Below are 14,278 nucleotides of genomic sequence, written 5' to 3'. Positions count from 1 at the left end.
TATGCAGAATAGCATTAACCCCGTCCTCTAGCGTCTGTCAATCAACACAGCGCCTGTCCTTTGTGCATCACGTCACTTTTGCCGAGCGCCTTTAGCGGAGATGAAAAAGCCATCTGACCCCTTTTAAAGTGGAGCTCCGCTTGCAGTCCTGTGATCGCTCTACCATTTGTGCCCTTCCCCATGGTTTGGGTTTGCCCCCACATTTCACGGCTTCAGACACTCTCACTGAGATCAAACTCCCAAAGTGGAGACCCCTCGCTGGGACTCCCTCTGAAAGTGCTAATGACCCTGTTTGTCTGAAGAGAAACCTGCTCTTCCTCCCCCCCTCCCAACTCCTTACTTTATAGTGATTACTTTGCCACTTGTGCCCCACTTGTACGACCTTAACTGCCTTAAAGGGCGGAGGATGGTTGAACTTTCACTGTAGGTCAGTGTCTACGGTGGGAGAATAGTGCCGGTCTTGTTTTGTAGGGAACAGACGGGGCAAACACCTGCTGACTCGATGACACAGGTGCTGACATGTCAGCGAGCACGTCACATAGCGTAGATTTCTATATTAATACTTGTTAGGCCTACAGCTTTGCATGTAGAAACTCTTTACTGTGTCAGTTTGATAAACCCGCAAGGACAAAATACTGTCGGTAGGAGAGCAATTAAATGTTAATGTTGGTGCTGGCTGGCTGTTCACAGCCTGAAAATAAATCAAAAAATTCTGTGTAAATCCATCCTAAATCGCAACATGACAAAAGACCAGCTGTATCACTTCCATCTGGCCTTGTTTCAATAACACAAACTATGTCAGGAATCTGATATGAGAGCCGTGGCTGTGTATCCGGTGTTTTGCAGTGATGCGTCTTTCCTCTATGTCAGCGGTTAGGATCGCAGAGAGATCATCTGAACTCCGATGATGCTTTCCTGGGCTCAGACCAACTCTGCATTATCCATGAGACTTGAATTTGCCGCTCCCCGACCCCTCTGCTTGAGGCCTCACATTACCATGAGCCCACAAAGTAATTTGTAGACAGATAATTTCAATGACCTCTGACAGCAACTACACATTGTTGGCTGTCGTCCTTGTTTGGCAGAATTACTGTCGAGGGTTCAGCTCGTTGCTAGTTTTTGGGAAGCTGGCAAGAGCGACTGTGGTAGCTCAATTAGTGGTTTTGTTCTAATGGGGCAGCGAATCAGTGTTAGTTAGTGGAGCACAATAATGCACTTTATGCTTCAAGATAACCAGTCAATGTTAAAAGTACAGTAATTTGCGAAGAGACGCAGTTTGTCCAGCAGGCTCAGTGCGGCTGGAAGCCATGAAAATGTCCAGCTCAAATAGCAGAAACAGAGAAGCCGGAATCGACTTGAGAGCTCAGCCTGAGTTCACGCATCAATCACTTGTGCAGATGCAGTTTATGTTTTTGTCGTAATCTTTGATGCAGGGTTTTGTCAGTGGACTTCCCCAGCCTTTTAAAAAACATGTGGACTCCTTAAAGATATAATATGTAACATTTCCACTAAAGTGTCTTAAAGCGACCAGACGTTGTTACATATGTGTTGAGTTTGTACTGACATGTTTCCAATGATGTTTGAACACGTCAAAATCCTTTATTTTATTCAAGGTAGCCATGCATTTCATTTGGTTGCCTGTCACTGAGGCAGTAGATGATGATGCAAACAAAACTGTAATACATTGTCTCATCCGTGAACTTTTCCGTCTGAGTCGCATCAGATTTTTATCAGCAATGATGTCTTCATTGTTAAACAAATGAAGTGAAATGAAACAACTCCTATAATCCCACGCTACTTCATGACGTATGATCGTCATACTGCAACCTTTTATCTCATAGTTTTGATTGAGAGAAGCCCAAGAGCAAAAAAATACTTACTTTTCATTTAAAGGGCAACTTAATAACTCCCACCTAGAGTTTAAAATGCAAAGGTTAGTAGGATGACACTGGATGACAGCAGTTCCACATTTAATAATAAGTGAGTGGAACATGTACCTGGCAAGTATTTCTGTAATATTAAAGGTGCTATTACTCAACACTCTTAACAAACTGTTGCTGCTGTTAGCTGATTAGCTCGATTAGCTGTGCATCTAGTGGTACAGACTGGAGCTCGAAGCACCAGGAAGGTGTGGAAGTGTTGTTGTTCACACCGCTAGCACAGGAGTGTTGGACCAGAAATAGTGAAATGATAAAAATGCAAATAACAAACAGCGTGTGCAAAATCTGCATCCCTGAACCTCTTTTGGGGAAAGCTTGGTGAGGATTAGATGAATGTGAATACATTAATAAGGATTGTGTGAATTATTTAAGCAGAAATCGGATATATGAAGTGCTTTATTTGTGTTTAATTGACTGGATTAACATAGACTCAAGTTGTGTTGAGTCTAAAATGAATGTCTAATTAGCCGGGGCTGATTTTCAACAATGCTAAGTTAATTAAATGTTTCCACCGTCCAGAGTTTATTACACTATTTTGACACAGTGCATGTTAACTATGGGTCTCTGTCGAAAGTATTGAAACAAAAAAAATCTGTCAGCCTGATGCTTCTTTTTCTGGCCTCAGTAAAACATTTCTTCCCTAAAACACATAAACCGAAACAATAAAAGAAGTCGCCGCAGGTCTGATTGCATGCTCATTGTTTGCCATCATGAGCGTATCTGTTTGTTAACTTTTATGACCATCTTAAGATGCAATATCAGAGATGAAAAGATTTAATTTATTGTCTGGCTGTTATTTCTTGTTATTGTGATATGCCAGTGTGATATCATAATAACCTCATAACATTTTTGTGGATGTTTTTATATGTGGGCAGAGCTGCCCTTGAAAAAGCCAGGCATTTCTCTTTTAACACTCTCGCAGCAGTCATATAGTGGTCAGTCTAAACTTGCAACACATCCACAATTAGAAAAAGAAAGAAAAGCTTCATTTCCAGCTCAGAACGGTATGGGAAAATCAGAGAGCCAGCGACTGGAATACTTCTTGGCAGATGGCTTGATTTTATAGCAAAGGGTGACTTGTGAATGAGTCAAATCCACTTTGGGGGTTCACTGCCCCTCTGGTACCTGTGAGAAAACCACTCACTGTACTCCAAGCCTGATTAGTCAAGGGTTTGGGTTAAGCACTCTGAATGCTTGTGGTTTTCAATTTAGAGCCTTGAAAAGCATCCAAATAATCTTGTGGCAGGCCCAGAATAACTCCTCCGCTTGGCGAAATCTGGAATGTGGAAGCAGAGACGTCCAGTGGTTGATTTCATGCCCCTCGTGTGATTAACCAATCACAGTCAGTGATGAGCCATGGGAAAAGTAAACACTTTCTTTCTGTGCAACAAGGTAACTTCTGAGAGCCAAAAACTTGAGATAGTTTCCTCCTGTCAGGTTGTGTTTAATCCAACTCCAAGCAAAAACAGTTTTGACATTGTGATTAATTCACGTTAGGTGGAAAGTTATCCTCAGGTTGTTACTATTTTAAAACTGGGAAAGCTTTCTTTGCAACATGAAATATTGGAAATATTGGAATGTTTTTCGCTCCTGGTTGGATGATACCCCTTAAGGCCCTGACACACAAAACTGACATCGAACAACTAGCAGCTAGAACGACTCCTGTGTCTTAGCCAAAAAGCTGCACTTGAACACACCGCAAAGACTACAGCAAACAAACGTATACATTCTGCAGATATACAAACTGTTGTTATGATTTAGCAGCATTGTTTTTTACACCACTCTGCTAAAAAAGTTGCTTAGGATCGAGCTTATGTCTGATTCTACATGGTCAACTGGCCAAAGAGCAGCCAACAAGCGCCGTCTGCCCTTCAATGTCGAATGGCAGACTGTTAGCCTGGTATGTCAAGGCCTTTATAAAACATCATAAATATAAATATAAAGATAAAACCACACCCAAAGATAAAATGAAGCTAAAGAACACATCTTCATAATACAGTGCGATGAACAGTTTTGTTCTTGCGTCTCCCCCAGTCAGCCCCCGTCTGCGTCCTCTACGAACATCTGCAAAGCTTCAAACAGTAAAAGAATGTATAAAATTGTCTGTTATTTAGATAAAGACGTGAAGAGGTTTGTTTTTGTTGGTTTGTCAGCAGGATTACACAAAAACCACTGAACAGATTTCCACGAAATTTGGATAGAGGATGGATCCCAGCACAAAATAGACCCCATTAGGTTTTGATGTGGATCCGGATTATGGAATTTTTTCTTACTTTCTTTAACATTGCGAGATGTAGGTGTTTATCTGCAGCATTCTCAGGTGTCATGTTTCATGCAGATCCAAATAAAAACCAGGTGTAATGGATTCAAATATGTTTGACTTTTTATTGGACTAGGCTTGAATTGAATTTTTGGGCCTTGGCAGAGGTATGCACTCTTCTGTGCCATTCTAGTTTAACATATAATATACTGTGGAAATGAAATCACTCAATTAAGAGATAGTTAAAAGAAAACCTCTCGTCTGTGGTGTCAATTCCACTTTCCAAATGTTTTTTTTGCAATCTCAACAATAACAAAAAGTAACCAGCCTTTAATTCATGCAAAATACATCATCACATATCACTAAAAGCATTTCGCAAACAGAGAAAACAGAATGAAAACACTTATTGTGCAAACTTCTCCTCTTGCTCTGGTCCCCTCCTTTGGCCTCCTGAAAAATAAATAAATTACCAAAAATAGACACATAAAAGCATCAAAGCCAGTTTACTGGTCAATGAGGATTCTGTTAATCAAATATAGAAACACGCTGCCTTCTTCTGCTGGCTCTTGGTTTTCTCTGAGCAGTGGAGAGCCCCCATCACAGCTGGAATCGATACACTTTTCCTGGGAATGTGATGCATGAATAGATAATTATAGTCAGTATGGCACAGGGAGAAGGCCAATGAGTTGCAAACGTTCCGTAATTACTCTTCAGCATGTGAAAATAAGTGCCTGCAGTGCTGATTCCAGTGCTGCGAGTGTTGGTGTTAAAAGGAGCTGATAATGCCTGCAGAGTCACCGCTAGCTGTGAAACAAAAGTAGGTTACAGACTTAAAAATGTGAGGAAGAGCTGCTGAGGTGACGATACTGTATTCTAACACATTATGGAGTGAAAGCAACACCGAGACGACTTTTTAATCTTACTAATTAATCTTCCTGCTCCGATTTATTCTTAAGTTATCCTCCACACATCCTGATGTAAAATGCAAGAGTATGGTTTGATTTATCTGCTTTTTTTTCGCCCTTTCCTTGAATACAACAATCGGCGCATCCTTGACCACACCCTCCATCCTCCAGAAGGGGTGATCCAGGGGTGAGGGATGAGGTAGGACTGAACAATGTGCCATTACTCACTAAAAATCCCCCATGTGTAACCATGGGTGGTATTAGAAATTGCAGTTATTGGCTTTTGTGTTCAGCGGTCGATGCCGCAGATCTGCTTTGTTTTACACATGACGGAACGAGAGGACGTCAGCTAAACACACACACGAGTGTTTTCATGATGCAACCTGTCAACTTGAGCATGACGGCCAAGTGCAGCCGCAGGAACCCATTACAGAGAAGGAGAGGCTGATTTTAAACATGGCTCTGCGACACATTGATGAAAAATAACCTTTTAGAAGCCATGCATGTTATCCTCTGGGACTTACCCGACGCCGCCATTGTATGTGAGCTGGATATTGTTAGGAAAAAGAGTCAAAACTCAATTTTGTGCTTGAATTGTTTTTCTCCGGCGGAGCCAGAGTCTTTCCTGTAGGTATATGGGTTCACTCTGCAGCAATTGAGGCGCTTGTTGTGGTGTAGTGGCTGTGTTAAAGGTGTACAAGCAATAGAGCCGATCTCCTGTGGGACACTGATTGAGTTTGAAATAGGGCAGGTTAGCCCTGAGGTATCTGAACAGGTTTAATGGACCTGCAGGAGCCCCCTGAGGACGACGCCGGCTAGTGAGGGTCACAGCAGGGTCATGTTTATTCAGTGAATCTTGGAGTGTGCCTAAAACCACGTGGTTCCACCTTGTCCCCTTTAGCTCTTCCCCCCGAAGCTGCGTCTCCAGCCCGGACTGACCGTGAGCCAGGCTCAGGCCACATCTGGATGCAATTCCCTGTTAAGCTGACGCTGAAAAATCCTACTGAAACTCTTCAGCCTGAGGGAAAGCAGGGGGATTTTAATATAACCAAAATGGAAGGAGGATGAAATAGTAAAATGGAACTGCTGTTTTATTTTCTTTATTTATTTATATTTCAGTGGACCATGGTGTCTGTCAGCCTTAAACGATTGCTTGTACTGTGGGCTGTCAAATCTGTGGATTTAGACAAATGTGACATATTTATATGGATATTCGTAGCCTTGTGGGATTAGGTGGAGGGAGCACAGTCTCATATTTGAGGCCTGTGTAAAATGAGCAGTCACATTTCATTAAATCCAACCAGATTTTGGAGTACCTGCCAATAGTTAACTACTCTTTTCTGTGAGTGATGCAATGGGGAAACAGACCATGCATGTGACAAGCAGAATATGGCACCGAATGTATGTTTGACTAGTTTTCTATGCAGCGTTCTGGACCGTGGCTTAACTACAATAAGGGCAGTGTAAGAGCCTCAGCGAAGGCTTGGCACTCGTCTACAATATAAGCCCAACCACGACCTATTAGGCTGTTAGCTTCACATTTTATCAATAGTTGGAAGAGAAGTGGTCCCAAAAATGGGATATGTGTTCACCATTAAGAATCTGAAACATTCCATTCACTGTGAGGTTAGTGGCAATTTGTCGTATGGTCCATAGTTTCTCATTAAATTTTATATTTTGCACCAGTTTGTGTCAGTAACAAAAATATTATTCACTGAACTCGGTATGAGGTATGAATGAAAATAGACATATAAAAGTTTAGAGAGAATGTGGTGCTATTAGTTTGCTTGTAATGTCACATATTTCACTTGTAAAAACAGATGAGAGGGCCATAAATTTCAATAAACCAACACATAATATAAAAGCTTCACTCAGTAAAGGTCATACTGTTTTAGTTGTGCTCTGCTTACATCTTTCCAAAACCAAGTGCAAACCCACCATGACATCACCCGCTGGTTTGTCGACTCAAGTTTGGCACTGTGGCCGTCGCCATCTTGGTTTCTAGTGAGCATACTTGGACGGGAGCTGAAGAGGATATCCTGATTGGATCTGACAGAAAACCCAAGAGCACATTTTGGTAGAAAGACTTGTAACTAGTGATTGAGACCATTAACTTATTAGAAAACTGTATAGTGAGGTAATGAATCAAGTGAGAAGTAGGGTCATTTTCTCATAAGCTTCCACATAATCACCGGTTAGTTTGTGGACTAAGTTTGGCATTGTGGCCATCGCCACCTTGGTTTTTAGTGACCATATTTGGACAAGAGGGTGAAGCTGGAGAGGATATCCTGGTCCAAGAAATGCTTTGGTAGAAACTTGTCAATCACAAGGTAGCGTTAGCCTAATACCCTGCTTTATTGTCTATTTTACACTAAATAGAACCATATTGTAAATAAATGAACATCATGCTGTATTAAAGGAGACTTTAAACTGGCGATTGAGACCATCACCTCATTAGGAAACTGTTTACTGAGGTAATAAATCAAGTGAGAGGAAGGGTAATTTTCTCATAAGCTTACATAGAAACCAGACTTCTATTTGGAACCAAGGGAGAAAATAATGCAGGTTTACTGCATTGGCAGCACTTTTCAGACCTGGAAGCTCCAAATATACGTAGCTCTAGTCCTTAATTTCACATCTGTAGCTTATTTTGTTGGCCAGACTTCTTGTAAAACTGAAATGTTATTACACATTTATTTGGAATTATCTGATTAACTGGTTATTTTGTGCTCCCAACAGATCAAACTGATACTGTTGCCAAGTTCTCACAGGAGCCTATAGCTACTCAGTAGCTGAGTTAGATTGCTTGTGAAAGCTGTTCATTTGCATTGATGGGCTGTGAACTTCCCCTCACCCCTTGGACCGGAGAGCTGAAGAATGTATCTGCCATTTACTTCAAATAGAGGTATTGAGTTAGGGTGAAAATCCCTTTTATATATGCTGACACCTGTCATGTCCTGTAACATTGAGTACTGAGCAACGAAAGTATATAAAGAATACGGTGTTGATCTGCGATTGTTCTTCAGGCACTTTAGTTTTTGTCAGTCTACGAAGACATATGCACACCATTAGTGTCACAAAGGTGTTGGCCATGAATGCGTGTGTTTGTGTGTATATCGGTGCACTCATGCAAGTGTGTAATTCAGGGACATCAGTGGTCAAACCCCAGCGGTCTACTGGGATTTGCGAGGTATCATGTTCAGGTTTTTTGATCCGGTGTAAGACGCTGACTGACCCGCTAAGACAGCAGAAAAATCAAAACCAGCTGGGAGATGTCACTCACTGTTTACTGATATTTATCTGCGCCTCACACTGATTACGCGAACACGAGCAAGGAATCGCGAGCCGGCGAATGGAACGAGTCAGTGAGAGAAAAAGTACCCGACAGGAAGGATTTGGTGAAATAAACGGTGAGTGAAAAGGAAATAGGGGAGCAGAGAGCTGGCAGAGGGATCAGTACGAGAGATGATGGAGGTGATACGGTCAGTTCACCCAAATTACCCGTGTAGTTTTTGTTTTATCTGCTGATACTTTGAGATATTCCTCGCTGATATTTGTGCCACAACCCAATGGAATGGAGTCAATCAGCATTTTGTCAGGATCAAAAGTTCTTCCAATGAGAATTGTTGACAGGGTGGTCTGTGGATTTTCTAGAATAACCAGTATATTTCCTCTGGAAAGACAAGTTGTTATTAAAATCATAAATATAAATATATAGAAAAAACTGTTCTCTGCTTTGAGCAACATTCCTTTCACCTCAGTTGCATTGGCCAAGCAGCAGACAGACAGGAAGCCAAAAGTATCTTTGTGGTAATCTTCAGACCGCCCTCTTAATCCGTAAGAATATAATCAAGGAGCTTTTATCAACACCCACATGAACAACGGGTTTCACTCAGTGCTTCTTCAGGCTCAGGAAAATGTGCAATGGGCCAATGGCTCAAATACTGAAGCGTAATGTACAAAAATAGATAAATACCATTCTTAAAAGGAATAAACCAACAACATGTGATATTACCTTGATCCATAAGAAATAAGCATTTTGAGATACCTTATTAAAACATCCTGGTATGGCATTTTGGTGGCATGGTTTGGGTCCCTTTGTCCACTTGAGATTTCAGACCAAAATGTCTAAGAGCGTTTCCCACCACCATCATCCAAACGGCAAATGAGGGAATATCTTCCATCCCTATGGTTAAGTTCCAGAGACTTGTGGAATCAACGCCAAGGCACATTTAAGCTAATTCTGGCAGCATGTGGTGGCCCAACACCTTATTAAGACAAACTTCAAATAGCACAGGCAATCCAGGCGCTCCAAACAAGAAAAAGTACCAAAAGGAGGAATCAAATATTGAAAAAAACCTTTATTATACTGGCTAAATCATTAAAAAAGCCAACATGTTTCGACATTAAGTTTATCGGGACTCCAAACAACAAGAAACAACTTGACATGGCCCGAAGAAAGGAGGCATTCACATGACCTAGATAATGAAAAAGCAGGAGAAACAATTTCAAAATAATGAAATAATGAAATGACAAGCGATAGGATGACACGGTTAATTAAGATTAATTTACTATCGTGATAATGTTTTCAAGAAGATAAATACTTTTATTCTGCACCTTTCTACGAGCTCTGAGGATGTATTATTTCTAAAACATGATTTGTCTACATAAAAATGTTAAGAAGACAAAAAATACTGTTTGTCTGTTTGAGTTGACACTTTAATTATTCAGCTACCACATCTTCTGTTGCTCGTATTAAAGCTCGTAGGCTCGAGGACAGAACAGCAAACCTTTGATAGGAAGCAACAAAGAGCTGAGGCTGCATGCTGGGATGCCTTCTCCACACGCCTCCTCGGCCTCCTCTTCTCATCAGATCATGGCCCGACGAGGTCACGGGTTCCTGGATCAGAAACCACCCCCCTCCTCCTCCTTCCCTTCTCCCCGGTCCTGTCCAGACCTCAGCGTTATCAGCTCTGTCAGATTCACAGACAGCGGAGGTCTGGGACCCTCTTCCTGACCTGCCCATCATCTCCCAGAGGAATTCCACTAATGAGGCACTATGGGGAACAGATGCGGAGAGGGCAGCCTGGGCAAAAACAACCTGCCACAGTCACTTAATGATCACACACACGGTTATGTCACAGGGGGCTTTCAGGGCGGATTGTTTGCGCGTGTTTGTATACATGTTATCTTCATGCCATGTGTGCGACTCATTCTCCAAACATCCACGGTGTGAGTTCTCTTTGATGACTCATCCGATTCATTTATTTTTTTTCTCCTCGTACATACATCGCAAGCTACAGTTTGATTCGTCCTTGTGTCAAACCTTCTTGCATGTGGAGGAGTGAGGGGAGTGCATTCGTTACTGGCCTTCGTTTCTGTACATATCAGGCGGGAGAGATGCCCTCAGCATCTGGTATGTAATTTCAGGAAGGGCTGAGCCGTCCAGAACACTCTATCCCTCCTTTTCCGAAGATATGAAGCGGTTTATTATTACAGTACGGAAGTAATATCAGATGCGATGTGTCCGCACGCCAAGAATAATGCCCCGAACATGCCTCGAATCACACATGGTCACTGCTCAGCCCTGCACACATGCATCCCGCCTGCCCTTGGGAAATGGGCTCACTCTGACTCTCCAAGGTTTCAAGGCCTCCACTTCAATCATTGCTGTAAATGTTAGGACATGTTTGTGTTTGTGCAATTGCCTGGTGTGTACTCCAATGCCCCGTGTTGTTTGCATCAATTGTGGTCGGATAGGATTAAAGGGCCAGTTCGTAAAAACAAGGGGAGGCTGCCAAGAGCAAACAAGGGAATGAAAGGAGGGGGAATCTGTGCCAAGTGCTCACAGACTGCAAGGAGTCTTTGGAGAAGTTAAACTCTTATGTGATTAACATAGTTAAGCTATATTTCGGTCCTCCTGGTCAGTGTTTTTCTTGATCAATATTTATCGAAATGAAGTACGACGGCACTGATATCAAATGTGTTTTCTTGTTTTAATAGGATCACTGTGCCAGAAGGGAATGAGGAGGAGGGAGGAGCTGGTTTCATAATGGGAGGGAGGCGGTATATCTGCTCCAGATGTGTGTTGACACACTGTCAAGTTGTTTGATCAGGTACCACAAGGCCCGGGAATCTCTTTCTGTCTCACACTCTTTCTCCGTCCTACTTTCTTCTCATGCCACCTTTTCCTGTCTCACCTTCCGTCTTCCCGTCTTCTCCCAGTGAGAAAACCGTACATGGCCACCTCATGAGCCTCCATTTATTTTTTCTGCCTGTCCAAAAGAGAAAGATGATCCAGACAATGGAAATGAGCACATACCAGCTGTTGGTAGCGATCAGCTCACGCTTACCTCAGTCCCAGATCGGACCACAGATTAAATACAAAACAGAGACTCATGCGTACTGCATCTGGATGCTTGATTCCTTTTCATGAGAGTCCGAATCGCTTTTGGCACGGCATCAGCGGGAGGCCTCGCTTTCATGTACGTATTGAGATTTATGAAGTTCCTGCACATGATAAAAGTTGATCTATAGACTTCAGCAGGTACAGATTGTGAAATACAGATTACTTCAGAAATATCATAGGTAACGCTTCACAATAACGGACACAAAAATGTGAGTAGTTGCTGAGGAGCAAATATGGAATGAGTTAATGAGTCGTTAATGAGTAATTCCTCATAACTGTGATTTCAGGACTGTATTGTAGAGAATGACAAGTTACTGACTGGGAGATACGACATTGATGAATCATTAGGTGACGATTAGTTCATAAATATCTGTGAATCGACATATTGACCACTTTCATCATGAGTCTGATAAACTATGAACCATCTGCTGAGTGTCATTTATCACTAATTACTTAATCATTAGTTACTCTTCTAGTGTACCTTCAAGTAAAGTGAAACATAATACTGAGTCGTTACCAGTAGACTCATTAAAGACTTTTACCTGAAGGTGCACAAAAAGAGTAACTAATGATCCAGTAATTAATAATTACTGAGTAATTACTTGATAGTTAATGGGGAACAACTTATGAAGAAAGTGGTCAGTATGTCAATTCACAGATATTTATGAACTAATCATGACCTAATTATTCATTGATATAGTATCTCCCAGTCTTCTCTCTAGTACTCATTAACGAATCATTAAGTATCAAATCTTTCCTGATGCATTCGTTATTCGTTTTCAGTAACTACTCACATTTTAGTTTACCTTATTGTAAAGTGGTACCATGACATCATTTTCACCATCCTCAAATCTATTTATGATTAGATTACAAGATACATATGATTGATGCTATAGCTTCCTAATATATGTCAGGTTTAAATTTACTCTCTGACTGTTTCCACAACTTTTCTGTTTCCCCCTTAACAGCACTGTTTATGTGTCTAGACACAATCATAATGGTTTGCAGTACCTTCCATTTACAACTAGCATTAGCTCTTTCCTGGCAGGAAACATGAGCTGAAATGCCAACCCAACAGCGTGGCACAATGAAATCTGCCCAAAACAACTGGGCCCACCCAAATCTAAACAGTTTAACAATGTGAAAATAAGGATGTAACACAGAAGGTGCTCCGTAGGTCCAGCGTTGCTTAGTGCTAAAGGTCTTTAAATGTCCCACGGGAAAACACGAGCGCACAGAGATTGAGGAGTCAGGCTTAGCTTGGTAGGAGCTCAATAAGACACATTTTGTGATTGTGGTTAACTTGCACAAACATGACAAGTTCCCCCTAATTAGCCTCCTGCAAAATCCCTGGGATGTGAGCGAGCCCTCGATGACTGACAACCTTCTCAAGCTGCCCGATCAGCACAAAATCTGCTGGGACTTGGCAAGTCTTAACAGATTTTTAACAGCCCTGTAATCATATCGATCGGCCTCCAGGTCTGAGGGTCTACATTGATTAAGTCATAAATAAGAGGCATGTCTTAGCGAGAGGGGTTATACAACAAACAGCTTCTGAATTTGAGCGTTTGAAGCGGGCGGGTGAAATAGCCATGAACTTTGTGGGAGATTGACCCGAGGGCTGGAGTCGACTGACTTTAAAACTATAATCTCCGCACCAAGGTGCTGTTGGGGTCGGCTTCCTGATTGAATAATCGAAGATGCACCGGGAGGAAATGAGGGAATCAGTTTCGAGGGATTGGGTTATCTAAGTAGAAAATTACACTATTGATTTTCATTAAAGCGCCTGGCCTCTTGTGAAAGTGAATTCATTAAGGGGAATTCTTGAGGTCGGCCTGTCTGCACTTTGTTCTCGCTTCACACCGTCTTTTTCTCTGTGTATTTGTTGTTCTGTGTCTTTTTTCATGGGTTATAGTTTGATAGTAGTGTGGAAGTAAATTGATGCTGTAAGACTTGAATCTATTGGTGGAATGTAACTAAGTACACTGCATCAAAGTGTACCAGCCATGTAAATAAGCCTGATATTGTCATCTAGGTTCATGCATTATTCCCTGAGAACGAAAATGGCAATATATCGCAATGTTAAAGAAAGAGACAAAAAATTCCTGGATCCGTCCCTTCTTCTGATCCGCACCAAAAGCCAACGGGGTCTATTCTGGGCCGACACCCATCCCCCATTCAAGTTTCGTGTAAATCCCTTCAGTAGATTTTGTGTAATCCTTCTGACAAACCAACCGACCAACAAACGGACACGGTTGAAAACATAACCTCCTTGAGCGAAGTAAAAATACTCTTTGTTTAGCTGGAAAACACAAAGTCACAAAGCTGAGAACAGGCGGTTTCTGTGTTGTTGTGGGTTGTTAGTTTAGGTTAGCGGATCCATTTCTAAACCAAAGTTAGCTACTCTTGCTCTCTGTTAGGAGAGCGGAGACGAGGCACTGAGAACGTACATGAAGTCACATCCTTTGGACTGTAGCAGACAATCCAACCCGAGTCCAGCAGCATCAGACAACTTAAACAAATCGTCCAAAGGCCTCTATAGACGACTGACGTGTAAGATCTCATGTTTCACATCACATTTCAATCTGCTCTCATATGAAAAAAAAAATCAAGTTGCTCGAATTGTTGTGGTGAAGTTCAGAAACTTCGCTGTCCTATCTGGTTCAAACCAAATAAATTCAGATTGATGGTATTGTTTCAGTGCTATGATTTGTTTTGCTTATGAAAATAAAATTCAAATGTATACAGCCTTCCCTCACAGCTC

At 41.7% G+C, this 14,278-nt stretch overlaps 1 protein-coding gene across 1 annotated transcript in view; it reads left to right on the top strand.

Moving 5' to 3' along the window:
* The first annotated feature begins 11,150 nt into the window (after nt 1-11,150).
* The window catches only part of sema3aa (sema domain, immunoglobulin domain (Ig), short basic domain, secreted, (semaphorin) 3Aa), a 74,069-nt gene continuing 70,941 nt past the window's right edge, over nt 11,151-14,278 (top strand). Inside the window, exon 1 of the mRNA XM_084345751.1 lies at nt 11,151-11,221. The gene's annotated coding sequence lies outside the window, so the exon portion shown is untranslated. The remainder of the gene's footprint in view (nt 11,222-14,278) is intronic.

This window comes from Pagrus pagrus, assembly GCF_965226575.1.
Source record: "Pagrus pagrus genome assembly, chromosome: 23".
NCBI classification, from domain to species: Eukaryota; Metazoa; Chordata; class Actinopteri; order Spariformes; family Sparidae; genus Pagrus; species Pagrus pagrus.
This window is presented reverse-complemented; position numbering and strand designations above follow the sequence as displayed.